This window comes from Sciurus carolinensis, chromosome 2 (genome assembly GCF_902686445.1).
Source record: "Sciurus carolinensis chromosome 2, mSciCar1.2, whole genome shotgun sequence".
NCBI lineage: Eukaryota > Metazoa > Chordata > Mammalia > Rodentia > Sciuridae > Sciurus > Sciurus carolinensis.
Genome location: NC_062214.1, coordinates 29,586,924 through 29,614,288, shown reverse-complemented (window position 1 = coordinate 29,614,288; position 27,365 = coordinate 29,586,924). Strand labels below are relative to the sequence as shown.

At 42.5% G+C, this 27,365-nt stretch overlaps 1 protein-coding gene across 1 annotated transcript in view; it reads right to left on the bottom strand.

The window, feature by feature from the left end:
• Smox (spermine oxidase) overlaps nt 1–25,647 on the bottom strand; it is a 63,555-nt gene extending 37,908 nt beyond the window's left edge. Inside the window, exon 1 of the mRNA XM_047541199.1 lies at nt 25,351–25,647. The gene's annotated coding sequence lies outside the window, so the exon portion shown is untranslated. The remainder of the gene's footprint in view (nt 1–25,350) is intronic.
• Nucleotides 25,648–27,365: the final 1,718 nt, after the last annotated feature.

The window sequence follows — 27,365 nt, the reverse complement described above, 5'->3', positions numbered from 1 at the left end:
AGTGAGCCAACATTCAAATCTCAGCCTGTTTTTCACAGGTCAGGGCTGTAAGCAGAAGTGATCTTTTTAAGAAAGTTATCTTTGGCTGGGAGAGGTGTTGCAGGACTGTTAATCCCAGCGACTCGGGAGGCTGAGGCAGGAAGATCACAAGTTTAGGCCAGTCTAGGCAATTTAGAGAGACTGTCTCAAAAAAAAAAAAAAAAAAAAATTGGAGAAAGGACAGGGGATGTAGCTCAGTGATTCAATCCCTGAGTTCAAGCCCCAGTATTCACCCCCCAAAAAATCATATATACAAATGAAAAAGTATTTTTTACTGTTACTCAGTTCTAGAAGACCAACTTAATAAAAGCTAAAACAAATGATAAGTATGTGGCTCATTTGTTTTTCTTTAAAAAATTAGAATTATTTAGAAATTATTTGTTTTCCATTTGAGATTCTGCAACCACCGCTCTCCTATACTGATTTTCATCTTCATAGATTAATGGGGGGGCAGGGCTCTTGGTTTGAAAATTTCATCCTATTTAACCCTGGGCTGTCAGAGATTCATCCAAGGGGCACAAGCCTTTGATGGCAGCAGGGTCCCTATCCTGAAGGAATCTCAGGCTTGAGGGGACATAACAAGGAACAAGCCCAAGGGCAGAGCACAGGTCAGCATACTTGAAACCAGGAGGGTGACCCTGCAGAAATGGAGTTTGAAGCTCCCCTCCAAGAGGGAACCACCTGGGGACAAGCTTCACATAAGGGGTAACTGAATTTCAGATGAAGTTTCTTCTCAGCAGAAAAGACCTTATCATTGACCAAGTTGTTCCCTTCAACTGAAAGCCCCTTTTCCCCACCCCTCCCCACAAACTTCTATACTCCTGTGGAGTTACATGCCAGATTAAACATCACACCCTCCACCATGAATCCTTCCCTGTCACCATGGAGAACAGAATAAGTGGGGTTTTGTTTGTTTGTTTATGGTACCAGGAATTGAACACAGGGGCACTTAACCATTAAACCACATCCCCAGCCCTTTTTTGTTTTTTGTTTGTTTGTTTGTTTGTTTGTTTTTTAGAGTCAGGATCTCTCTGAGTTGCTTAGGGCCTCACTAAATTGCTGAGGCTGACTTTGAACTCATTATCCTCCTCCTGCCTCAGTCTCCCAAGCTGCTGGGATTACAGGAATACACCACCACACTCAGCCAGAATAAATATTTGTGAGTGAATTTTCAGAATTAGATTCCCTGGGTTTGAATTCTGCCTCCATGTAGCTTTACCCGAAGTATTTAATAAATGGCCCTTACTTCAAAGAGTTATTGTATTAAGTAAGATTATTAACATGTACTGGATGGATTGCAAATGATGGGAAACTACTTAGTTTGATGTAAGCAAACAGGAAATTTATATGCTCATATAATGAAAAACTCTAATGGTATGACTAATTTTGGGACTCAGAGGCTCAAAAACTATCAAGTCTTGCTCTTCCTTTCCCCATCTCTCCATCTCTATTCCTTACAGCTGTAAATTAGCTGACACTCTCACAGCCCAGTCCTCATTTTTCTCAGCAAAAAGCCAAGATTATACCAAGTTGGCTCTGACTGGTTCATGTGCCATGTCCAAACTGAGGTTGTGACTTTCAGATTGAATGGCACACCCATCCCTAGAGTCAATTCCATCTAAACCGTGAGGACTGGGAGTGAGAAAGAGTGATTTCAGGGCACTGTTGACCATTAGATCTATGTACCAAACACACAGGAAATTCCCTCCCAAAATATTGACTGTTGTTGAAGACCTTCATTATATTTCAGGGGCACCAGTACTTTTTGAATATTCTTCTGTGTTTGGAGAACTTTCCATTTCATGAATCCTTCTTCCCACCCCTACTCCAAAGTCAGAAACTCTCTTTTCCAGTCTCCTGATGAAGCTAGCATCATCCAAGCCCTGCCAGTGAGAATCACCATTGAGAATTTGCATGTGAACGTGAGTAATGTAAGGAGCCAGGCACCACCTAGAAACCATCAGGAGGAGACTAGCAAAAATGAAAATAGAGGTATCTAACTTCAGGGGCAATAGTGGCTGAGGTGCTGGACTACTTGCCAAATGAATGAAATGCATGTTTCTGTTGTCTTTTGCTACAAACAAACCACCCCCAAAACAGACTAACAATGATTTCTTATTTCTCACAATTCTATGGGTTGACTGGACTCATCTGGACAGTTATGCTAAATACAATGTTGATTAGAAGCATCAGATGGAAACTTATCTGGGGTTGGAACAATTAAAGTCACTTCTTTCTCCATGGCACCTCTCCAGCAGGATAGCCCAGACTTCCTTATAACATGGCAGTTTGGTTTCCCGGAGGATGAAAATGGAATCTACCAAGCAACATAAGACCTAGGCCCAGATCTGCCACGTCATGATTTTGACAGTATTCTATGGCTAAAGAAAGTCACAAGCTCAGCCCAGATTCAAGAGGAGGGTAAATCAACTCTACCTATGGATAGAAAAAGTGGAGCTGCATATTTCCTTGGGACAGCTTACCACAGATTTGGTGACCTAAACAACAGAAACATATTATCTTATAGTTCTGAAGGGCAGAAGTCCAAGATCAAGGTGCCGGTAGGGTTGGTGCCTTCTAGAAAGGAGAATCTGTGCCACACCTCTCTCCTAGCTTCTGATGGGTTGCTAGGTCTTCCTTGGCATCACTCTGGTCTCTGCCGTCATCTTCACATGATATTCTTCATGTCTCTATATCTCAAGTTTCCTCTTCTTCCATGGAAACCAGTCACATTGAATTAAGGCTCACCCTAATGACTTCACTTTAACTTAATCCCCTCTGTAAAAATGCTATTTCCAAATATGATCAGACTCTGAGGTATAGGGGATTATGGCACCAACATCTTTTGAGAGAAAGAACAATTCACTCCATAACAAATGACATAGAAGGAATTCTTCATATCATCTTTGCAGATAACCTACCACAAAGCAGGAGCACCCAGGAATACTTTTGGAGGGGGAGGTACTGGGGATTGAACCCAGAGGCATTTTACCCCAGTCCTTTTTATTTTTCATTTTAGAGACAGTGTCTTGTTGTCTCAAAAATAACACTCCTTGCAAAATCACACCAACCACTGCAGCAGGTGTGGTTATAAGCTATTTTGATCTCCCACCAAGGGAACCAGGAGAGAGACTTGGAACAGATTCTACTGCCTAGGTATCTGGCATTTCACCTTCATACTTGGTGTACTATCAGGCCAGGAGATCAGATGCCTGGAAATCTCTATTTGGCCTGGGAAATTCCAAGAACTTGTCAGAACATCAGTGAATGGCCCTGTACCTAGACTTTCTATTTATGTGGGGTTTGCTTGTCTCCCAGTTTTTTTGTTTGACACTCTTTTTTGTGTTTAGGTGCTTATCTCAGAGTTTAAGAACACCTTGAAAAACAGAACACCATTTCTTTTTTTTGCCTTAGGTCTCCCTATGCCTCTATTTAAATGCCCATCACCACCAGCATCTGTTCCCCTATAGGCCTGTTCCTACCCCATCCATATCACCAATTCAGAAAACTTCATCCACCACCAGCCCAACCCTGTTCAGTAGCCACTGTACAGGAAACCAAGAAAAATAAAACTAGGAGTATGTCTCAAATCACATGAATTAAGGAGAGGCTCAGACAGGAGAAACAGGAGATAGAGAATGTGGAAAAGGTACTTATTCCTTAAGCCCCTTACCTAATTCCCCAGTGCAAAATAGGAGCACTGGACCAGGTACTCCCCTGCAGGCACAGCCGTTCTGGATCGGAGATGTTCCCCACCCTAAAAAGAGCTGCATGCTGCAAACCAGCTTCACTCAGAACATCTCTTCTGAGCCCTGAGCCCTGAGCCCTGGGTCATTGATGTCAGCACCACAGGAGGCAACCTTGGCCCTGAAGACTGTCCCAGACATGGAAACAGGGAGAGAAGTCTGGACCTTCTTGGCTCTGGTGGAGCAGACTGACCTGGTCATGGCAGGAATGTGTATGCCCATATGTGTCACTGTCCTTCGCTCCCCAGAGGGCATGGTGGATGGGCTTTCTGACCACAACCTTCTGTGTCAGAAACAAGTAAACAGGATGGGCTGATGGCTGCTCCAGAAGCAGATGCCACATACCATCTAAACAGGAAAGGAAACACAACCCACGCAAGGGTTATCTTCCCTGCTTCATGATGTAGAAGAGAAGGAGCAAGAGAGAAAGGGGGGAGGGAATGAACAAAGGAGAACAAAGAAAATGAGGCAGAAAGGCTATGAAGTAGACAGAGAGAAGAAAGCCAGAACCCATAACTCACGGCTGCCAAAACCAAGGTCTTGGGATGCTGGGTTTCCACCACACACTCTGTGTCCCCAAAGGTAACCCCCTGCTACCACATCCCTGTTGTCAAACTCCCCTGCCTCCCACTGGTCACTCCAACCCCTGTTAGTGGCCAGCCCTCCTTATATCTGACCTCCTGCCCCACCCCTCAATTCTGAACCCACCCCCTTATCTCATGGAAGTTCCTCCATCTTCTTCTACCCTCCACCAAGCCTTGATCAGAACACAGCTTATCCTAGAAGTCCTCAAAGATAAAACCACCCCAGAGCACTCTACCTGTTACACAGAAAAGTTCCAAAATGTATCTCCACCCAGACTTATTCCCAGAGAGAATTAACTTCACTCCTTTTGGGTGGCTACTGACTCTATCAATGTTGTAGGCTTTATGATTTCTCCATTTTTCATATAGGGACACAGAGCCCTTTGGTGGTCTAATTGAGGCCACCAGCAAATGAAGAACCAATGTAGCCTCCTGAATCTTAACATTTCGACTCCCATCCTCTTTCCTGGCCCATGTTTAGCTGATCTTCCTTGGTTTGCCTCCCCTGATCTTTTGCTGATGGGAACACCTCAGGGCTGGTGACTCAGGTAGGGGGAGTCGGGGTGCCAACTTCCTGGGAGGAGTGGTTATCCATTAACAGACTATCTTCTGAGTCACTGGGAGGATTGGGAGATCCTGGAGGTTGGAAGAGGCTGACTCATTTTTGTCTTTATTTGAGCTGAGACGGAAGTGGCTCCACACATAGAATGAATGGCTAGTTCATTACTATTTCCCAACAGAACTGAAAGCTAGAATGGAATGTGTAGAAAGATGAACCAGGCCTCAAGAAGGTCCTTGTGACAACCCTGGAAGAGGTGACCTGTGGAGAGAAAGGAGAGTCCAGAGGCCTTCCAAAGCACTGTGGACAAGAGTGAAGATCAAGATTTATGAAACTCAATATTGAGATTCAGACTCAAAAAATATACACATAGATACATTTGGAAAATGTTATTTTCTCCTTAAATTTAGAGTTCCTGTAAATGGCACTCCATACTTGGCAAATTCCAGGATTGACCTATAGATCTATCACTAGTTAAGAGAGAAAGAATTCCTGGAGCTGGTAGCACTAGGAACTTCTGCCTAGAATGGCAACCATTCTCTCTTAGACTTAGAGATCATCCAGATGTCCTGGTCTCTATCCTCCTAATTCAATGCTTTTCACCTATGAGAAAATCACATGGATAGCATGTGAGATATTTAGATAGTTAAGTCCCACCCCCAGAGCACTCTGCTGAAACTCCAGCAACTATCATGTTGCCAAATCCAGTGGTCCTCACCACTCAGTCCCCCAGAAACATTCACTACACTTGACCACTGCCTCCTACTGGGAAGGCTTTCTGCTCTTGGCTTGTTTGATCCTACACTCTCCTGGTTTCTCTCCTGCCTCCCTGAACACTTCTCCTCTGAATGGGAAGACTCATTTGGGTCCCAACGACCTCCCCTTCCCTATACTCTCTCTAACCTAAGGACTCCAACATGGCATCTGCTCAATCTGCATCTACAATCTTGATCACTCTTGATCTAACCACGTCCTGAATAGTCTGGAGGCTGAAGCAGGAGGATCACAAGTGTGAGGCTACCCACAGCAACTCAGTAAGACCCTGTCTCAAAATAAAAAATAAAAGGGCTGGGGATGTGTCTCAGGGTTAAATGACACTAGGTTCAATTCCTAGTACAAAAAAAAAGTTGAACTCTTCTGTATCACTTCTTATAAATGAATACTGTTTTGAGCAGCTTTGGGTTATACAGAAAATTGAGTAAAAAGTACAGAGAATTCTTATATACCCCCTGACCTCCCTGCCATTTTTCCTATTTTTAATATTTTGCTTTAATGTGGTACTAACTGATGGGCCCACATCAATGCATTATTATTAATGAAAGTCTATAGTTTACATTAAAATTCATCTTGGTGTCATTCTTATTATGAGTTCTGACAAACATATAATGTCATATGTCCACCTTTGTAGTATCATCCAGAATAATAATTTTGCTGCCGTAAAAGTCTCCTATGCTCCACCTATTCATCTCTTTCTCCTCCCAATCCCTGAGCAGCCACTGGTTCTTTTTACTTTCTCTAGTTTTGCCTTTTCCAGAATATTCTATCATTGTAATCATCAGTATGTAACCTTTTCAGAGTAGCTTTACCTCCTTTGTCTTAAATGGTTAGTCCACAAATATCCCTGAATGTCCAGGGATGCCAGTGTCTGATCATTCCACCAAGTCACTATTCTTTTGGTGAGCTTATTACATTTTTAATAATCTTTAAAATTATCTTCTATATGAAAATGCAAATGTCCTGAGGTGCTTGGAGGTCAGCTTGTATTCTCAGATGGATAAGGAGTAGAAATTCGAGATGAGGAGAGAAAGGTCAAATGTGTTCATCTGATCCAGGTCTTGGTAGGTAGGAAAATTTATCAGCTAGGAAAAGGGAGAAGCCTTGGAGGGATTGGTGCCGGAAATTTGACTCAACAACAACCAATGTATTTGGTGTGGGGAGAAACATAGAATATTTGAACAATCAGGTTAGTAAGCTTGACCTAAAAGACAAAGGTGGAATTTTGTTCCAAGCAAAAGAAAAAACTCATTCTTCTCAAGTACATATATAATATTTACAAAAATCAACCACATAATAATAAACCATAGGGTAATCTGCAACCAATAGCAAGAAAAAAACATCCTAAATACAAAAGACTGAAAATTATTGAGCAATGCAGCTAGTATTAGACATGAGAGAACCAATTATAGAATAAATCCAAAGAAGCCAGAAGGAATAAGATTTAGAAATTAAGTATATATAAAATATAAAACAAAAAAGGCACAAATTAACAATATTAAAAATGAAAAAGTTGCATGATGGAAAAACCCAGAAATTTAAACTATAAGCAACAATAAACTATGAATGACATGTTGCCACTAAACTTAAAAACTTAGATGAAAAAGTTAATTTCCAGAATAATAAATCTATTCAAAGACGACTCAAGAAATAGAAAAGCCAAATAACTCTATAATCATTTGATAAATTTATTCAGGAGTTTAAAAATCTACCAATTAAAAAATAAGTTCTTCCAGGCATGGTGGTACACACCTGTAATCTCAGGGACTATGGAGGCTGAAACAAGAGGATCCCAAGTTCAATGCCAGCCTCACCAACTTAGCAAGACTCATCAGCAATTTAGTAAGACCCTGTCTCAAAATTAAAAATTTTAAAAATAGGGCTGCAGTTCAGCATCCCAGGGTTCACTTCTCAGTACCAAAATCCAAAAGAGCAAAAACAAAAATAAAAAAACTCCCATGGATGAATCAAACAACATTACCCTATGTAAATTTATGATTACACAAATGGTATGCCTTTACGCCATGTACAGACAGAGAAACAACATGTATCCCATTTGTTTACAATAAAAAAAAAAAAAACTCCCATGGGTTTTGTTTGTTTGTTTTTCCTGATCTGGGAATTGAACCCAGGATGCTTTACTGTGAAGCTACATCCACAACCCCCATTTTATTTTTCACTTTGAGATAGAGACTCATGAAGTTGCCCAGGCTGACCTTGAACTCAGCATCCCAAGTAACTGGAATCACAGGAATCACCACTGTGCCTGGAAACTCTCATGGTTTTATAGGCAATTTCTTCAAAGTACTCAAGGTATAGCTCATGTCAATCTCATACAAACCATTACAGAAAATAAGAAGATAACATGCCCCAATTCTATAATGAGGCTTGAAACCTTGATCCCCAAACCAAACAAGAATGAAATGGGAAAGAAAATTCACAGACCGACATCGATTATAAATATAACATTCAAAACAAAATTCTACATACTGTATCCAGCAATGTATTGAAAGCAAAAATATATTATACTCTATTTAGATGTATCTCCAGAATTCAGAAATGGTTCACCATTAAAATATACTATATACACATATTTATTAAAATTTTTAAATATACAAGACAATCAAATACAGAAAACAAATTTTTAAATTAGTACCCATTAAGGATAAAAATTCTAAGGTATCTAGAAACAGAATGGAATTTCCTAAACCTGGTGAAAGATAACCAACAAACCTTAAAAAGAAATTCTGAAACTATACGTGGTGGCCCATACCTGTAATCCGGATACTCAGCAGGCTGATGCAGGAGGATCACAAGTTTAAGGTCAACCTGGGCAACTTAACAAGATCTTGTCTTAAAATTAAATTAAAATGGCTGTGGATGTAACTCAGTGATAGAGCACTTGCCAAGCATGTATGAGGCCCTGGACTCAATTCCCAGTACTAGAAAATAAAACCTTAGTAGACAAATATTAAATGTTTACCCTTCGAATTCTGGAAGAAGGTAAGGACCCCCCACTGTCCTTTTACCCTATCTGGCCAGTTTCCTTCTAAAAATTTAAGAAAACTAACTTGACAAAAAAATAAGCCATAGCAAATTTTCAAGGCCAAATCCCATACAATGTTATTGTAAGGAAAAGAGAAAATAAGGAACAAAATAACATTACAATGATAATGAGCACAAGCCAGAAAGTCATGCCCACAAAACAGACTTTAAAACATCATCTACTATATTGAAATGAGCTAAAGACATTAGGAAATTATGTAAGATCTAAAATAACAATTTAAACCAGAATAGGAATTTTTAGAAATAAAGAGATCATAAAATTTCACAAAATAATTTGAAATAAATCACTGTAGAAATGAAGACTAAACTAGAATGAATACTGGTAAACCTCCTTTTAAGAAAACAACCAGAGGGCTGGGGTTGTAGCTCAGTGGCAGAGTGCTTACCTAGCACTTGTAAGGCACTGCGTTTGATCCTTAGCACCACATAAAATAGACAAATAAAATAAAGGCATTCTGCCCATCTACAACTACAAAAAAAATTTAAAAAAGAAAGAAAACAACCAGGGAACTGTACATGTTACTTCTACTCATATCCCATTAACCTGGATACATGGCCATGCCTAGCCAGAGAGGAAGCTGGGAAGCAAGGTCATAGCTGGGCAACTAAACTCCCAGCAAAAACTTCTATTGCTATAAAATAAAAGAAAGTGGAAAAGATGGGATATTATATAGTAACCTTTCTAACAGTCCACTACAGTGGCCATCATCCCAAGTGCCTGGTTGTCTCTAAGATGTGTCTTTAAAAAAACATCCTAAGCAAAAGATGAGACTCCCAGAGTTTGTCAAGTCTTACAGGAGGGGTGCAGTGGGCACCTAAAGCTCAGAATGCAGCTACTGCGGGCTCAGTGGCTCACACCTATAATCCCAGCGGCTCAGAAGGCTGAGACAGAAGAATTGCAAGTTTGAGGCTAGTCTCAGCAATTTAGCAAGACCCTGTCTCAAAATGGGGGGTGGGAGGGACTGGGGATGCGACTCAGTGGTTAAACACCCCTGGGTTCAATTCCTGGTACCAAAAAAAAAAAAATAGGAAGGAAGGAAGAAGTCAATTACTTCATATACCTTCAAGGAAGCCATCAGTAAGTTGAAAAAGGGAGATTATTGCAATATAGAGGACAACAAATGAAAGTTAAAATTTTTCAAATGTTAATTTTAAAAAATAGTCTTTGGGTGAGGTTAAACATCAAATTGTGTGTGAACAAATACATCTGAAGACTTCTAAGGGTTTGAAGAGGCCAGGTTACTAAAGACATTCTAAGCCTATAAGACAACCTATAATGCAATCCTGGTCCCCCAGACCTGTGCCAAGCTGAAAGCAATACAGAACCCAGGAAGGGCACACACTTCAAAGCCCTCTTTAAATCCAGAAGAATTAACCTCCAAGTGGCAAGGCCATAAGGTCAAAGAAGAAATGAACTGGACCAAGGGGATGGCCAAGGAATTCAGTCCATCCTCAGAGCAGGGAGTTTCATGATTCCTACTCACCCAGTGGGCTTGACAATAGCTGTGGACCACCCACCACTCTGCAGGTTTCCCACTCTCCCATTGGTCAAATAAGATGCTTTGGTTGTAGTTATCTTATTTTCACCCCAGTATTGTACACATCCTTGTATGTAGTGCAAGCCAGATAACTTGACTTCTCTTTTATAGCCATTGAACACAGAAGTTTTTTCTAGCCCTGATGTAAAAAGTCACACATCTTCCATAAACCCTGAACTTTGAGCTAGAATCAGATAGAACTTAGGGGCATCTCCCTTTGGAAGAGAACAAGAGTTTTTCTGTATTGTAGTACCAAGGAAGCACCTCTCATTTTGCCCTAAGTGAGAGGGAAAGTCTATCTCATCCCAAGGATGAGAGACTCATAGCATGAATGCCTCTAAAGAAATTTTCTGTATCTTGTGTTTTGTCTTGTCTTGTTTGTAGATACTAGAGATTGAACTCAGGGGCGTTTTACCACTAAGCTACGTCCCTGGGCCTTTTTTAATTTTAATATTAAGACAGGGTCTCACTAAGATGCTTAGGGCCTAAGTTCCTGAGGCTGGCCTCCAACTTGCGATCCTCAGCCTCCCAAGCTGCTGAGATACAGGCGTGCAACACCATGTCCCAAGGGATTTTCAACTCCCTTTTTGACTCACCAACAAATTTAAGGGCCAGTGATTGGGGCCATCTAAGGTTCCACAGATGGTTTTCAAAACCTCATTCCACATCCCCCACAGTGGTCTACAAGGACATCCTCTTGGTACTAAGGTTGGAATGGGGCCACTGATTCTCTTAGGCCCTCGGCTGAAATCAAGACACAAAGAGTCTGAGTTTAACATCCTGCCATGTTAGAGGGTAACAAACAACCCAGAAGAAACCTTCAAACCTCAGGGATATTTTTTTTTAACTGTGAACATAAGGCTAAATTAAGCATTTCCTCTGTGGGAGGGAATTCTTGGAGGGGATCACTTAATTCCAACTCTTTTTTCATCAATGAAAAAATAAATAAATAAAAAGTTTTGCCACGAACATCCTCCAACCTCGGAAATTCCACAGTTAACTCAGCTCCCAATTCCACTTCCTGCTGGAGAAGGAAGATGAGTTCCGGTTCAGATATTCTGGGCCCAGATTTGGCTGGCTTCCCTGGATGGTGTGTTTATTTGGCAGTTGCCACATTCCTCCTCCACCCCAGGTTCCATCGCAGCCTTCCTCCTTCTCTAGCTGGATACTGAGGGACAATGGAAAATGGCAGACACCACCTTCAAAGGGCTCTCCCTTCCTCCCTCCCTCATCCCTCAGTCTCAACTCCTTCCTATTGATTATAGAGCAACCTCTGATGGGTGTCTCCAGGCCTTGTGCTCTGCTTATCACCCAAGCCCCTGGAATGTTGTTTCTGCCCTCCTCCCTTCACTGAAATTGTTCTTTAATGATTCTGTCCTCTGTGGACCTTTGTACATCCTCCTCAGGGATCCTTTGACTTGCTGGACATTTCCTCTTTCCTTAGAAGTGTTCTCAATTTCTTTAGCACCACCTCCTTGGCTTTCCTCTCACCTCTCTGAATGCTCCTTCTGGGTCTCTTTCTTCCAGCAAACTCACAAATGTAGTTCTTCTGAATTTGGGTCTCAGTCGACTTCTCTCAAGCCACACTCTTTTGGAAGTGGCTTCTTTTGCCATCATATGCTAATCACCCACAATTCTATCATCTTCAGTCTAGATAAGCCCTCTGACCTCTCATATAAATTCCCTCTTACAAGTCTCCACTTGGATGAACCCCAGACAATCCAAACAAACTTGAAGTGAAAGGAAGCCCATTTCCCTCACCCACCTGTAAAATCCAATTTCTTTTTTTAAATTACCTGACTCAGTGAAGGCACTAGTATTAAACCATATAACCAAACTAAAAACTTGGATGTTTTATTATTGATTGATCCCCCAACTCATGCTCCCATGTCTAGTATAGTACCACTGTAGATGTGCCTCCCTAGTAATCCTCATTTCCATCTACTTGAGTTTGGGTTTCAATTAGGTCCTGGAGGTTACAATAGTTCCTCCATAGTCCCCATGTTTTTGTGCAATCCATTGTCCATTCAGTATTTCATTCAAACATTATTTTTGAACATGTGGAAAGAGAAATTTCTTTTAATATTGAAAATCTGATCCCAAGACACCTTTCACCAACCATGATCTGCCCTTGGCTCTGTGCCTCACATGCATCCTTCAGGTCTCAGCTCAGATATCATCTGCAGCTCTAAAATATTTCTTCTAACCACCCCAACCTCTGGGAGGTGCCCCTCCCCTGCCTCTACCAGTACCAAATCCTGGTGCCTCCCAAAGCATCTACCACACTATGGGCTCCTGGACAACAGAACTGGGTTTTGGTCTCTAAGTTGCTCTAGCCAGGAAATGTTGAATGAAGACTTAAATAACAAAACAGGATATTATTTGATAATTTCAGGGAAGGCTTCATGAAGAAGATAGAGTTAGCAATAGACCCTTAATCAGTGGAAGATCTAGACAAATGAAGCAATTCAGAGAAACCCCATGCAGGGAAATGATTTTGGTAGAGAAAGTTGATTCTGTATGCTCGATCAGTAAAGAACACTGCTTCGAGCCAAGGTCAGGGTAAGGCAGGATGAAAGTCTGAGGTCATAATACTGACCACAGGAAGTCACTATCACAGGATCAGATCAAGGTTTAAAAGAAGTTGTCCTATGAAGGTACATAGGCTTTTGATCCAGAAACCCCAGTTCTTGGAAACTACCCTAAAGTTACACCTCCACAAATACAAAACAACAAAGAATTTCACTGAAGAACTATTTGTAACAGCAAATCATGGGAAATAACCTACATGTGTGTCTACAGGGAACTGGCTGAATAAACTCTGGTACATCTACACAGTTGAATGAGGATAATATATGATGTGGAATGACTTCTGGGATATGTGAAAAATTCTAAGTGCAAATGGTATGTACAACATCTGTCCCATTGTAAAAATAATAGGTAAATAAGATATACATAGGAATACAGATATAGACCAGGATGGTACACACATGTAATCCCACTCACTGGGAAGCTTGAGGCAGGAGGATCACAAGCTGAAGGTCATCCTGGGCAATTTAGCAAGACTCTGTCTCAAAATAAAACACAAAAAGGTCTGGGGGTGTAGCTCAGTGGTAGAGCACCTCTGGGTTCAATCCATGTCAAAAATACATGTGATTCAGCATTAGAGGGCTCCTATTGGCAAATTTGGGGTATTTTGAACATCAGAAAGAACAATGATTGTAACTGATTGCATTACACTGAAAAATAATAATCCAAAGGTCTATCGTTGAAATCTCTAAATCATTATTTTTTATTTTAGTTTTGCTGTGTTGGGGATAGAACCCAGGGCCTTGCACATGCTAGTCAAGCTCTCTATTACTGAGCTACATCCCAAGCCGAGAATCACCATTACTTTAATCCCCAATGTAATAATTGTTTCAGGCCAGAACCATATATAGATGTAAAAAATATTAGGTGAAAGGAAGGCATAAATGGAATATTTACAAGATGCCAAAATAAAATCCCACTTATTAATTTCAAAGGAGGAAACAAACCTTTCAACTGAGAAATCATGGGCTTCACCAAGTGATGAAGGACACTAGAATAACCAGATGCTCTGAGCCTCCTACCAAGTATTTATGCCCAGAATGTTCAATCTAAACAATACATAATAACATAGAAAACTTGAGTATTACCAAACCTTTAAGATAATTTCCAGGTTAAAGAAAATTCAGAGAAGAGAAGGACCAATAAACAATCTCACAAGGAAACAGATTGATCCAGATCATAGGACATTCCACAAGAAATAGCCTGAATTCTTCACAAAGTTAAAGATAGCAGGGGAAAAGAGAATAGAGACACAACAGCTAAGCACAGTGGTGCACACTTGTAATTCCAGCAACTCAGGAGGCTGAGGCAGAAGCATTCCAAGTTCAAGGCCAGCCTCAGCAATTTAGAGAAGCCCTAAGTAATTTAATGAGACCCTGTCTCAAAATAAAAAAATTAAAAGGGCTGAGGATATAGCTTAGAGGTAAAGTGCCCCTGGTTCAATCCCTAGTACCAAAGAGAAAGAGCAAGACAAAAAACCAAATACCAGGTATAGCCCTTGATTAGATCCTGGTTCAAAAAATACAGTTACAAGAGATATTCTTAGGACTAGTGTGGAAATAGAATATTGACTGGATATTAGGTAAAATAAAGTATTTTAGATGTGGAATGCCACTGTGGTTACAAGGAGAATTTCCTTTCTCTTAGGAGATGTATTTGAAAGTATTTTGAGGTAGTGGGGTTGTGGCTCAGTGGTAGAGTGCTTGCCTAGCGCATGTGAAGCAACACATAAAAATAAATAAAATAGAGATCTGTCCACCTACAACTAAAAAACGTTCAAAAAAAGAAAGTATTTAGAGGTAGAATGTCTTGATATGAGATTTACTTTTAATTGTTTCAGGAATAAAGTATATATTTTAATACACAAAATAAAATGTGAAATAAAGTTCAATTTTGAACCTAGGTGGTGAGGCATATTGTATATTGATCAGATGGTAATCATACAGTCCTTTCCACTTCTCTTATGCCAGGAATTGTCAAGCAGCAAGTTGAAAAAGTAAAAGTTTTCCTGCGTTGATAGAGTAGGAGAAGAAGCAGGTACTCAAGGGCCAGATGTGGGGGTGCAGATAAGCTTTCTTATGGTTTCATTTTCAATCATTGCACACATGCTTCGTGTTCATCATAGTACATTTCAAAAATGCAAATCAACAAAAAACATAAACAGAGGTCACCGATAATCACAACTCCCAGGGAAAAAATTAATTTTATAAATGTTTTACTGTATTTCCACTGGTATTTTTTTATTTGTATTTAATTAGGTCTCCCTCCAGTCTCTTCTGGGTGTTTGCAGAGCCATAGTTGCTCAGGTTTTTGCAGAACCCCAGACCCTGAAATGCCAAAGGGAGCTGGCTGGAGTTCAAACAGGTCATCCCACTGTCCTGTGCAACTATATCCAGCACCATGCTCTGTGCTCCCAGGGGGTTCCACAAGGGCAGCAGATGGACACTGTGTCAGTGACTTGTGAGACCTGGGACTGAGGGAGGGACTGGCATCCTCTAGGCTCTGGCCTGGTGACAATCTCTCTATAAGGAAATCTAAGACACATGTACAAACATAGCTGTACACACATGCAAATATACCTCTATACACAAGTGACACGGGCCTATACACACTTGCAAACACATCCACACTCACAAACAAGCAAACACACCCCAACACCAACATACACAGACCCACACACAAACACATATGGACATACGAATACACACAGACACACTTGCCATTTGCTCTATTACACCGACCCCACAAAAAAGTAATTGGGGAAAAGAATTTGTGTCTTGCCTTTCTGCCTTTCTTTCTTTTTTTCTTCTTTTCTACTTAGGACAAAAAACAAATATTTTTCCCCCCTCTTCCTCTCTCAGTGAGGGCAGTGAGGGGAAGGAGAGGAGTTGATAATTGTTTTTTGTATTTCCTAGGCACCCTGTGAAACGTGTCCCTATAAGGTTTGAGCTAATGGCAGAGGGGCTGATTCTTCAAGACCAAGAGGAAAATGATCCAATCACAGCTGGTGGCCACCAGGGCCTGCAAAGCAGGGGGTTCCCCAACCTCCTGGATGTATGAGAGACTAACTTTCTAACCAGCCTGCAGAGAAGGATAACCAAGCACAGACATCTGCCAACCTGGCAGGCAGAGCTTTAGAGCCAGGTTTATTTTAATTTTGCAAAACCAAGTCAGGTGACTGTTTATTTTTTGCTCCAGGGTGCCGTGCAGTAATTCATACCTGTGTACCAACAACAGCTCTGGGCTGTTGGAGCAAGTGAAATCTAGAATGTGCCTAATTTGTAAAGAGTCTCTAGAAAATAATTCACACCAGTGTCCCACCTGGAGCCTTTTATACTTCCATGTCCATCAGTCATTGACTGGGGCCCAAGGAGACAGTTGATCATTTCTGGGCATAGTGATTCAGCACAGGGAGAAGGGATAGCTGGGAGTCAAGCAGCCAACACTCATCCACAGCAGCTGGGGAAATATGTACCTGCTGCTAAAGGGGATGTAGGTAGCCCCAGGTAATCCTCTCTGGGCACCTTTTGTGCCAGCACCAGCTCCAAGCCATGGTTCTTGCATTTGAGTAAGAACTGACATCCCCTTACAATGCACATTGCTAGTAGGCCCATGCTGAGTTTCTGATGGGCAGGGCAGGGTCCAAGAATGTGCATTTCTAACCAGTTTCCAAGTGATGCTGCTGCCGGGGTTCTAGAGCCCAATTTTGAGAACCACTGGGCTAAGCACTAGGGACAGGCAGTTCCCAGTGATTAAAGGCTGAGTTAGGAGTGCAGATGGAATTTCCTGATAAAACCCTTGTTAAAAGTCATGTGCTCAGCTCACCCTGGCTGGGAGCAGGGATTGCTGAATGAAGAAGGGGGCAGCGGGAGAGCCCTGTCTCCTCTCCAGGGAACAACAAGTCCTTAGAGCTGAGAGCCAACTTTAAAGCATCCATGTCCCTTCTCTACATGCCCCAGGGGTGGCACCCAGGGAATGGTGTGAATACTCAGTCTCATTCATTGGCAAAGCAGGGCTCTAGTTCTCTCCACAGCTATCCATGAGAAGCCCACAGCCCTGTGAGCTGAAGGATGTGTCCATTGATCCAACTCATTGAGGTTTGAGCCTCAGCCTCCTAATTACCACTCTGGGTGGTATTCCAGTAAGCCTTTCATGAGTAGGGAGAAGCCTCTCACACCCAACAGCAGGGCACTGGAACAAAGTTGCAGGGGCTCTGCTCCCAGTCCTGCTCTTCCTTTGAAAGGGAATGAACACTACATAAACTGATTTATGCAAAAAGGAAAGTCATTGCTTCATACAATTGATAGTCTCCAGGGTATCTAGCTTCAGGAATGGCTTGATCAGGGCTCAAGCAGTAGCTGTCTATCTCTTAACCTTGCCTTCTTCCAGTTTGGCTCCTGTCCTGAATTTAAAAGGGTGGCCACAGCTCCAGACTTCACCAGCTCCAGACCTCTCTGAATGTCCAATAAGGAAGAGCCTCATCCTGGTTACTCAAGTCCCAGGAACAGCTTTAGTGAAGCTTGATTGGCTGATTAACTTAGGCCTAGGTCCTAGGTGCCACCCCTGAGCAGGAGGCTGAGATGGAGGGAGCAGAGGCCCCATAAAGAAAATCACTACCAGATATGGAACCCCAAAACCAACAGACATCCCCCTCAGAGAGCACTGCCTGGGGGTTTAGCTATCTGATTACCTAGTTGTTTGATTGCCTGTTGTCTGGTTATCTGGTTGCCTAGCTATCTAATTATTTACTTGCCTGGTTACCAAGTCACCTGGTCAAAGGGGACCTGTGTGGGATAGCACTCTAGTTGATAAGACTATCTTGTTTCTATCAGGCCCTGAAGCCAAAGGAGAAAAAAAGATACAATTTATACTTAGTATAAATTAGCTGAGGATGGAGGATCTAGTGCTTCTGTGGGAATGGGCCCTGGCCTGAGTTCCTATATGGCCCTTGAACTGGCTGTCCCTAGGATCATGGCTCAAAGATTTGTGGTCACAACAGAAAGCGAAGATCCTTATACATCAGGGACCCAGAAAGAAATAGATGCACATTCAGCATATTTCTGGTAGAGTTTAATAAAGGGATTTGATGTAAGGGACCCCAAAAATACCTTCCCCACCCACAGCCTATACACCTCCCCTGCCAGACTCTCATGCTGTCTGTGCCTGAAACCTCGGGATAAAGCATTGCCCTCTGCCAGCTACTCTTTGAAAAAGTTAGCAAATTGCAGTCAGGACCTGTGATGTAATTTGTAAAACTCTGCAAAATGACAATGCAGGGTTTCTTATTTCAAAATGATTAAGAATTTTAAGGTGGCTGGGTATAGTGCAATCCCAGCAACTTGGGAGGCTGAGGCAAGAGGATTGCAAGTTCAAGGCCAGTCTCAGCAATTTAGCAAGGCCTTAAGAACTTAGTGAGACCCTGTCTCAAAATAAAAAATAAAAAGGGCTGGGGATGTGATTCAGTGACCCTGGGTTCAATCCTCAGCACCAAAAAAAAAAAAAAAAAAAAAGAACTTTGAAGTGGCAACCATGGAGCATGCAGCTGTGAGCCAAGTGTGAGGCTCTGCACCACTGCACAGGCTGCACATGCACTGGTGCAAAGGTTTAGGCAGGGTGTCAGGAGATCTCACCAGAGGAATATCAGTGACAGCTGGATTCTGTGACAACCCCGGGACTGGCAGCCAAGGGGAGGGAGCTGTTAGCAGGAAGGGTTAGAACCCAGAGGCAGAGAGAGCTACAGGAGAGTTGCCTGATGAGAAGCTGGAACCTGGGACGTGGGAACAGTCAGGGGCAGTGCTTACTACAAGGGATCTTGCTCCACCTCTCTAGGTGTGGTGACTTGTAATCTCAGTGACTCAGGTGCCTGAAACAGGAAGATCAGAAATTTGAGGCCAGCCTCAGCAACTTAGTGAGACCCCATTTCAAAATAAAAAATAGCTGGGGATGTCGCTCGGTAGTAAAGCACCCCTGTATTCCATCCCCACTGGGTGAAAGGGTGCCCCATCTCTCTCCCCGCTCCCTTCAGTTTCCAGTTGATTTCACCAGCCAGAAGCCAGCGTGCAGGGAGCCCAGTGGGAAAGCCACACAGCTTAACCTTCTGGGGCAGAGAAGAAACAAGAGTGGATATAGAAAGAACAGCCCTGTGCATGGAGAAAGTGCCTGGGGAGCACTCTCAGGGCAGCTGGGACCCAGACCCAAAGGCCTGGTAGTGTCCAGGAAAGAGGAAAGGTCCCAGGAGACCAAGCCCACTTCCCAAGCACAGTCAGAGTAAGCCTGGCAAACACAGCCACAGAGGCTAATTAGGAAGGGCTGCCTGCCTGTGTTAACCAGGTCAGAGACAGAAAAAGCCCAAGAAACCGCCATGGCTCCAGGGACCTAGAATACCCACAGGAATATTCAGGAGACTCCAAAAAGAAACCCAGTGAGAAAGGTCAGCTGGAAAGAGAACTCTGGGTTTCATAGATTCAGTTGAGTGAAGAGGCAAATATTTGTCCTTGTGTCCTTAATCTTTCCTCATTGGTGCAAAGACCCAAGAGACAAACCCAAACTCACCACACTGAGAGATAAAGCTGCATGCAGTGCAGGCAGAACTGGCTTTATAAATGTGCAACCTGTGCAGCAGCACGGGGCCCCACACTTAGTTTAATGTTCCACTGTTGCCATCTTGAAATTCTTAATAATTTTGGACAAGAAACCTTGCATTATGTAGCAGATCCTGACTGCAATTTGCTAACTTTTAAAGAGCAACTGGAAGAGGGCAATGCTTAACCCTGAAGTTTCAGGAACAAATAGCATGACAATCCAGTAGGGCAGATATTCAGATTGGGGAGGGTGATATTTTGGAGTTCTTTACATCAAATCACATTAATGAATGCCTACTACAACCAGGACAGGATCAGCCTCAGGTAGAACAAGAAGATCAAGGGTAAATCAATCCCCAGAAGGCAACCAGAAGAAAGAATAGAAGATGACAGTGACTTTGGATGAATGTGTGCCGTTCACCCACCCTCCCAAGAAAGTACAGAATTCTCTGAACCTGTAGGCTGCAGGTTGAGGGGCTGCATCACCTCAAGGTCCCCATCCTGAGACTGTTCAGACTCTCAAAGCCTCTGAAGAACTAGCTGCACTGCCAAGGTTCCAGATACCTGTTGTCTTCTTATATCCTATAATACAAATTCAGGTGTCTTGGGTGTCTGAAAGCAGGTAAGCAGGAGCCAACCTGAGGGCCCAAGCACAGAGGTCAGGAGTGGTAGAGCAGGGAGCCACGATGTGAGCCAGACCCCCTGGGGTGTCCAGTGTCCTTATCAACTTCCCAGTATTCCTGAGACGGACACTCCTTGTGGAGAGATGGATCACAGAGATGGCGAGTTCTGGGCCATCCCAAAAGAAAAAAAAAAAAAAAACAACGAGGGCACTAACAAAGCCTTCGCAGCATTTCCATGAGGCAGGCACTGTTATAACCTCCCTTTGCAGAGTTTTATGCCTCTGGCCCCAGAATGAGTGCCAGAAGCCCGACGAAACCCCAGGAAAAGCCATTTACACTCCAGCAGCCGCCAAGCCATGATGGGTGGGTGGGCTCAGATAGCATCGCCCACACTTGCATGGAGGTAGGTCTATGCTCCTTGACTGTGTGTTGTGCTTGGCAGTGCACAAGGGGAAGCATACGGGGCTCCTACTCTTTGCCAGACTCCAAGCTAAAGCCTCTTTATAAACAAAGTCTCCAACTCTCACCATAGACCCTTGAGAAAAGTCTTGTTAGTTGCTCCCATTTTATGGATGTGGAAACCGAGACTCAGAGTAATGTAGCTTTCCCAAGTCATACCCAGATGGTAGAAGGCAGAGCTGAAATTTGAACCCAGGTGGGTCTGATTACAGAGAAGTGACAGAGAATGAGGGCGTGAAACACAGCTGGCAGAAGACACTGCTCAGCAGATGCAGGGCCCCTCAGGCCTTAGGAAGTCACTGAAGAATTCTGGACCAGTGAGATGATGGGGTTTGAGGTTCTCAGAGTCACTTCAGCTATTTGCAGACTGGGGAGAGAGGAGTAGAGGGAGTCTTTTGCCCTTGGGGGTGCTTTTAATCTGCCTATGCTGCCCCCAAGTGGTAGTTTTGCAGAATTGATTCCTTCACCAAGGACTTGCGGTGAGACTTTTGCTCAGCCATTCTCAAATTTGAGGGTGTATTAGAATCACCTGGAAGTTGAGTGCTTCTGTCTTGGTAGGTCTGGGGTGGGTAACCTCACTTTTTAACAAGTTCCCAGGTAACCTCACTTTTTTTTTTCTAACCAGGGATGGATCCAGGGGCACTTAACCTTTCTAACAAGTTCCCAGGTAACCTCACTTTTTTTTTTTTTTTTTAACCAGGGATGGATCCAGGGGCACTTAACCACTGAACCTCATCCCCTGCCCTTTATTATTTTATTTTGAGACAGGGTCTCATTAAGTTGCTGAGGCTGGCCTTGAACTTGTGATCCTCCTACCCCAGCCTCCTGCGATTACAGAGGTGTGCCACATCACCTGGTCAGGTGATCACACTATGAAAACCACAGGCCTAATGGCTTCAGAGGACCACCTAGTCAGGTGCCTGTGGAGATAAGAGAGTTCCAGGGGACACTGGCCTTTGAGAGCTCAGACTCAGAAGTGAGACACCTGAAATAAGTGGCAGGATGTGCAAGGTGGGAGGTGGGAAAGGGGTTTTGGGATCTAAGAACAGTTAGGACTCAAAGGAGCCAACTTCCAGAAGAAGCCAGAGCTTTGGGTCATCTATAAAACAGCTGCCTCATTTTCATGTCACTTCTACATCTTTAATCATAGAAAACATTTCTACCACTGATGTGAGCACTTTGCATGTCCTACTTAATTCTCATGGTAAGTCTGTGAAAGAATAAGTCCTGGAAGCATCCTCCTGTTAGGGGCTAAGCTGCGTGTCCATCTCCCACTCTTCCCCAGAATTCATATGTTGAAGTCCTAACCCCAATAACTCAGAATGTGACTGTTTGCAGAGATGGGGTCTTTGTAAACATCACTTAGTTAAAATGAGTTTGTTAAAGTGACTCCAAATACATTTGACTGGTGTCCTTATAAAAAGAGGAAATCTGGACACAGATGTGGACAGAGGGAAAGGCATATGAAGTTACAGGAAGGAAGAGAGTGGCTAACTACAAGCCCAAAAGAGAGACCTCAGACAATCCAATCCTGCAAACAACTCAATGTCAGACTTTCAGTTTCCACAATATTGAGGGAAAAAAAACTTCTGTTGTTCAATCCACCCAATTTGTGGTATTCTGTTATGGTAGCCCCAGCAAACGAATATACCCTCATTTAACAGATAAGGAAACTAAAACACACAGAGTCTAAATAATGTGCTCATTTGTTACCCAAGGAGTCTGGCTCCAAGCAATGTTCTTTGTTTTGTTTTTGTTTTGAGCCACCAGTCACTATGCTCCTAATAATGAGTGAGTCTTACCCTCAGTGATTGGAATTTAGGGGCAGAAGCACAGGATTGGAAACTTCCTTCATGTAGGCTTTGGGGTGTGTACCTCAGCCTGGCCCTAGCGGCATGTCTCACTGAACCATGTGTCTCAATTCCAGCATAAGCTATGACAGATGCTGGGCTCGGGGAACAATTCTTAGCACCTGACATTTTCTGTGTGACTCTATAGATTAGGGCCACTAATTAGAAGGATCCCCAATCTATAGAGCATTCAAGGGAACTTCTGACACCTGTGCAATACCCAAGCCCCACAGAGGTCATTCAGGTAGAGGAAGTGTAGTCCCCACATGCTGAGGTCCAGTCTCCTAAAAGTCGATGGCTCATAAAGTCCCAGATGTTGCTGCTGTTACCTGTGCCTCTGGCACAGCAAAGATCCTGATCCACAGGGTTACAGGACAGAAACCCATGGCAACCCACTGCCTAGATCTCTATGAGAAGTGCCCTGAATACTTTATCCCTGCCCCTCTTTTTTTTTTTTTTTACTTTTTTGGATGTTGATAGACCTTTATTTTTTTAATTTCCCTTTTTTATTTTTATTTTTTTTAATTTATTTTTATTGTAAACAAATGGGATACATGTTGGTTCTCTGTTTGTACATAGAGTAAAGGCATACCATTTGTGTAATCAAACATTTACACAGGGTAATGTTGTTTGATTCATTCTGTTATTTTTTTCCTTCCCCCCCACCCCTCCCATCCCTCTTTTCCCTCTATACAGTCCCTCCTTCCTCCATTCTTGCCCCCTCCCACCCCCATTATGTGTCATCATCTACTTATCAGCAAGATCATTCTTCCTTTGGTGTTTTGAGATTGGCTTATCTCACTTAGCAGGATATTCTCCAATTCCATCCACTTGTCTGCAAATGCCATAAATTTTATTCTTCTTTATAGTTGAGTGATATTCCATTGTATAAACATACCACAGTTTCTTTAACCATTCTTCAATTGAAGGCCATCTAGGTTGGTTCCACAATCTGGCTATTTTGAATTGAGCAGCTATGAACATTGATGTGACTGCATCTCTGTAGTATGTTGATTTTAAGTTCTCTGGGTATAGGCCGAGGAGTGGGATAGCTGGGTCAAATGGTGGTTCCATTCCAAGTTTTCTGAGGAATCTCCATACTGCTTTCCAGAGTGGCTGCACAAATTTGCAACCCCACCAGCAATGTATGAGTGTACCTTTTTCCCCACATCCTCTTCAACACCTATTGTTGCTTGTATTCTTGATAATCACCATTCTAATTGGGGTGAGATGGAATCTTAGGGTAGTTTTGATTTGCATTTCTCTTATTACTAGAGAAGTTGAACATTTTTTCACATATTTGTTGATTGCTTGTAGATCTTCTTCTGTGAAGTGTCTGTTCATTTCCTTAGCCCATTTGTTGACTGGATTATTTGTATTCTTGGTGTAGAGTTTTCTGAGTTCTTTATAGATTCTGGAGATTAGTGCTCTATCTGAAGTATGAGTGGCAAATATTTTCTCCCACTCTGTAGGCTCTCTCTTCACGTTGCTGATAGTTTCCTTCACTGAGAGAAAGTTTTTTAGTTTGAATCTATCCCAGTTTTGATTCTTGCTTTTATTTCTTGTGCTATGGGTGTTCTGTTAAGGAAGTCTATGACCATACTACCAAAAGTGCTATACAGATTCAATGCAATTCCAATTAAAATCCCAATGATGTACCTTACAGAAATAGAGCAAGCAATCATGAAATTCATCTGGAAGAATAAGAAACCCAGAATAGCTAAAGGAATCCTCAGCAGAAAGAGCGAAGCAGGGAGTATCGCAACACCAGATCTTCAACTATACTACAAAGCAATAGTAACAAAAACGGCATGGTATTGGTACCAAAATAGGTAGATCAATGGTACAGAATAGAGGACATGGACACAAACCCAAATAAATACAATTTTCTAATACTAGACAAAGGTGCCAAAAATATGCAATGGAGAAAAGATAGCCTCTTCAACAAATGGTGTTGGGAAAACTGGAAATCCATATGCAGAAGAATGAAACTTAACCCCTCTCACCCTGCACAAAACTCTATTCAAAATGGATCAAAGACCTCAGAATCAGACCAGAGACCCTTCATCTTATAGAAGAAAATGTAGGTCCAAATCTTCAACATGTCGGCCCAGGATCAGACTTCCCTTTTTTATTAATGAGAAGGTTCTGTGGTTTCAAGTCTCGATGTGATACCATTCTTCTGTGCCAATAAGTTAACCCATGTAGAATTTGGTATAGAAACATCAGATACTCAAGGACCAGAGTCAAAGATTTAACTGTGTAAATGATGTCTTGTAAGGTTACTATGTTTGCATGTTTTAAATCCTTTAAGAGTGAAACTTCTCTTTTAGCTGTACTGGGTGTGCCTTCTTAGTGTTCCAAACAGGGCTCTTTTAATGCCACTAAATTCTCTGTCAGTTTACTTTTTCCTTTATAAACTATTGCATATGTACCCTTTCCAAGTTTTTCCAATTTGATGTAGATTTCTGATTTCCCAAGCCCAATTTCTGACTGCAAGCAAAACTCCATTGAGATCCATCCATGTTTATGATTTCTGAGACAAACACCTGTAGGTGACTGGACTTCAGCAGATGACTTCCCAGAAAATTGGTCACTCTCAACATCTGATCCCATTTTTAGATATTTATGATCAATATCTCCTCGGGAATGGTCAGATCCACAGTCTAAGAGGCCGCAGCGCCAGCCTCCGACTCCATGTCCCCGTTGAACAGAGCCTGTCCCTGCTCCGCGCCCTAGACCTTTATTTTATTCATTTATTTCTATGTGGTGCTGAGAATTGAACCCAGTGCCTCACACATGCCAGGCAAGCGCTCTACCACTGAGACACAACCCCAGCCCTATCCCTGCCCCTCTTCAAGAGCCAGAAGGCATCATGACCCTATTGGACAGCTGCTAACTGGGTTAACAAAAACTCTGGGATCAACTGAATGACAACTTACCAACACACTGATACCGCTCCCCAGCTGCTGAGCCGAGCAGACAGCCCACTGGTCCCTGCTGAGTGATGGAGTGGGGAAGCCACAGAGTGGTGGCCCTGGTGGGTTGGAGCAGGAGCGGCAAGCACAGCCAGTGGCCACATGGAGCCCACCATGCACGTGAGGCAATACAAGCCAACGCACACCGACCTGTCCTCCTTCAGTGGCCAGGCCTGGGCACAGGACTGATGCCTGCTGCAGAAGCCTGCTCCATACAGTGCTGCAGCCCAGAACTTGGGAGCACAGACCATCCAATGACCTCAACCTCCTGCTTCCTGACCTGCAAGGAGAAAATGGACATGGGGCTGATCTGAATGGAATCTGGGACTCAAGAGTTGACCAAAAGGGTTTATACTTTTTCAAACCCTAATTAGCATAAGTTTGAATCCATAGCAGTGATCCAAGTGCTATCTAAACCCCTAGACTAGCAGACACAGAGGGAGAAAACTATAGGATGCCCTCTTGCACTACAAAGAGTTCTGTTCCTGTTTTTATTCTTCAATAAATCCTGCTCTTCCATTCACTCATCCTGGTCTGTGGATTTCATTCTTTCAATTCAGGAGACAAGAACCCAGGAAGAAAAAGAAATTCATGATGAGCTGCTGGGGTCTGCTGCAACACTGAAGAGCATGGCCCACCAATAAGAGCTGCAACGCTTAACCTCATGCAGGCCCCACCACGGGCAGAAGCAGAGAAACTCCAGTCTTACCTGCCAGCAGAAGCAGGAAATCAAGTTTCATCTCAAAACTTCAGATTCTGTATGATTACACGAATGGTGTGAATCTACACCATGCACAACCATAGAAACAAAAAGGTGTTCCCCATTTGTGTACAATGAATCCAAATTCAGCCTGTAAAAATAAAAATAAAGAAAGAAAAAGTTTCAACGCTAAAGAGCTACTCTGCCCCCTGCTTAGGCTGGGCTATTACTTTTTTTTTTTTTTTTTTTTGCAGGGCTGGGGATTGAACCCAGGGCCTTGTGCTTGCAAGGCAAGCACTCTACCAACTGAGCTATATCTCCAGCCCCTGAGCCACTACTTTTAACCAATCAGGTAATAATTATCAGTGAATATAACTCCTAACCCCGACCACACTGATGTGAGACTCTCTGCAGGATGAAACATAAATATGTGAAGGATAAAGGGGACCTGGTCAGGGCAGAGTCAGCAAACCACCCCACACTCACTCCCAAATACCTGAGTATAGGACAAGAAATCAAAAGACAGAGGCCCACAAGTGGGGATGATTCAAGTAGAAGTCCAAACTCTGCTGAAGGAATTTCTACAACAAAAATATAAAAGAGTACTGATGGGTTTTTGTACCTCTACAACATAAATTCTGAATTAACTATTATTAGTGCTGAAATATCTTAATTGAATAAATTAAAACAAGGTACCCCTTAAAATCTTAAGCATAAAGTAGAGAAGCAGCTATGCCTCACCTTAACTGTCAGAACCATTGCCTGGCTAAATTCCCTGTTCTCAAAGCACACATTGCCCTTTACCATAGTGGCCGTGGACTCTCTGAGCCAGTGAATATTAAATTAAATCTTAGGTGCTTAGCAATCAACCACGGGCCTTCCTCTTCCCTTCTCTTTAAAATAGTTTTAGGGGCTGGGGGTATAGCTCAGTTGATAGAGTGCTTGCCTTACATGCACAAAGCCCTGGATTCAATCCTCAGCTCCACCAAAAAATAAATAAATAAATAAATAAATAAATAAATAAATAAATAAATAGTTTTAGGCCCAAAATGTATTAAAACAGGGCCATCAAGAAATGAAACCCATTAGTCAAGATTTATCTATAGAGGGGACGTATCTCAAAGGTAGAGCATGCGAGGCCCCAGGTTCAATTCCAAGCACCAAAGAAAAAGACTTATCTAGTGAAAGGGTAATTACCCCACTTTTTTTTTTTTTCATTTAATATCCTATTCAAAAAAACTGGAAAGAATGAATGGAACCTCACAGTGAACTACCACAA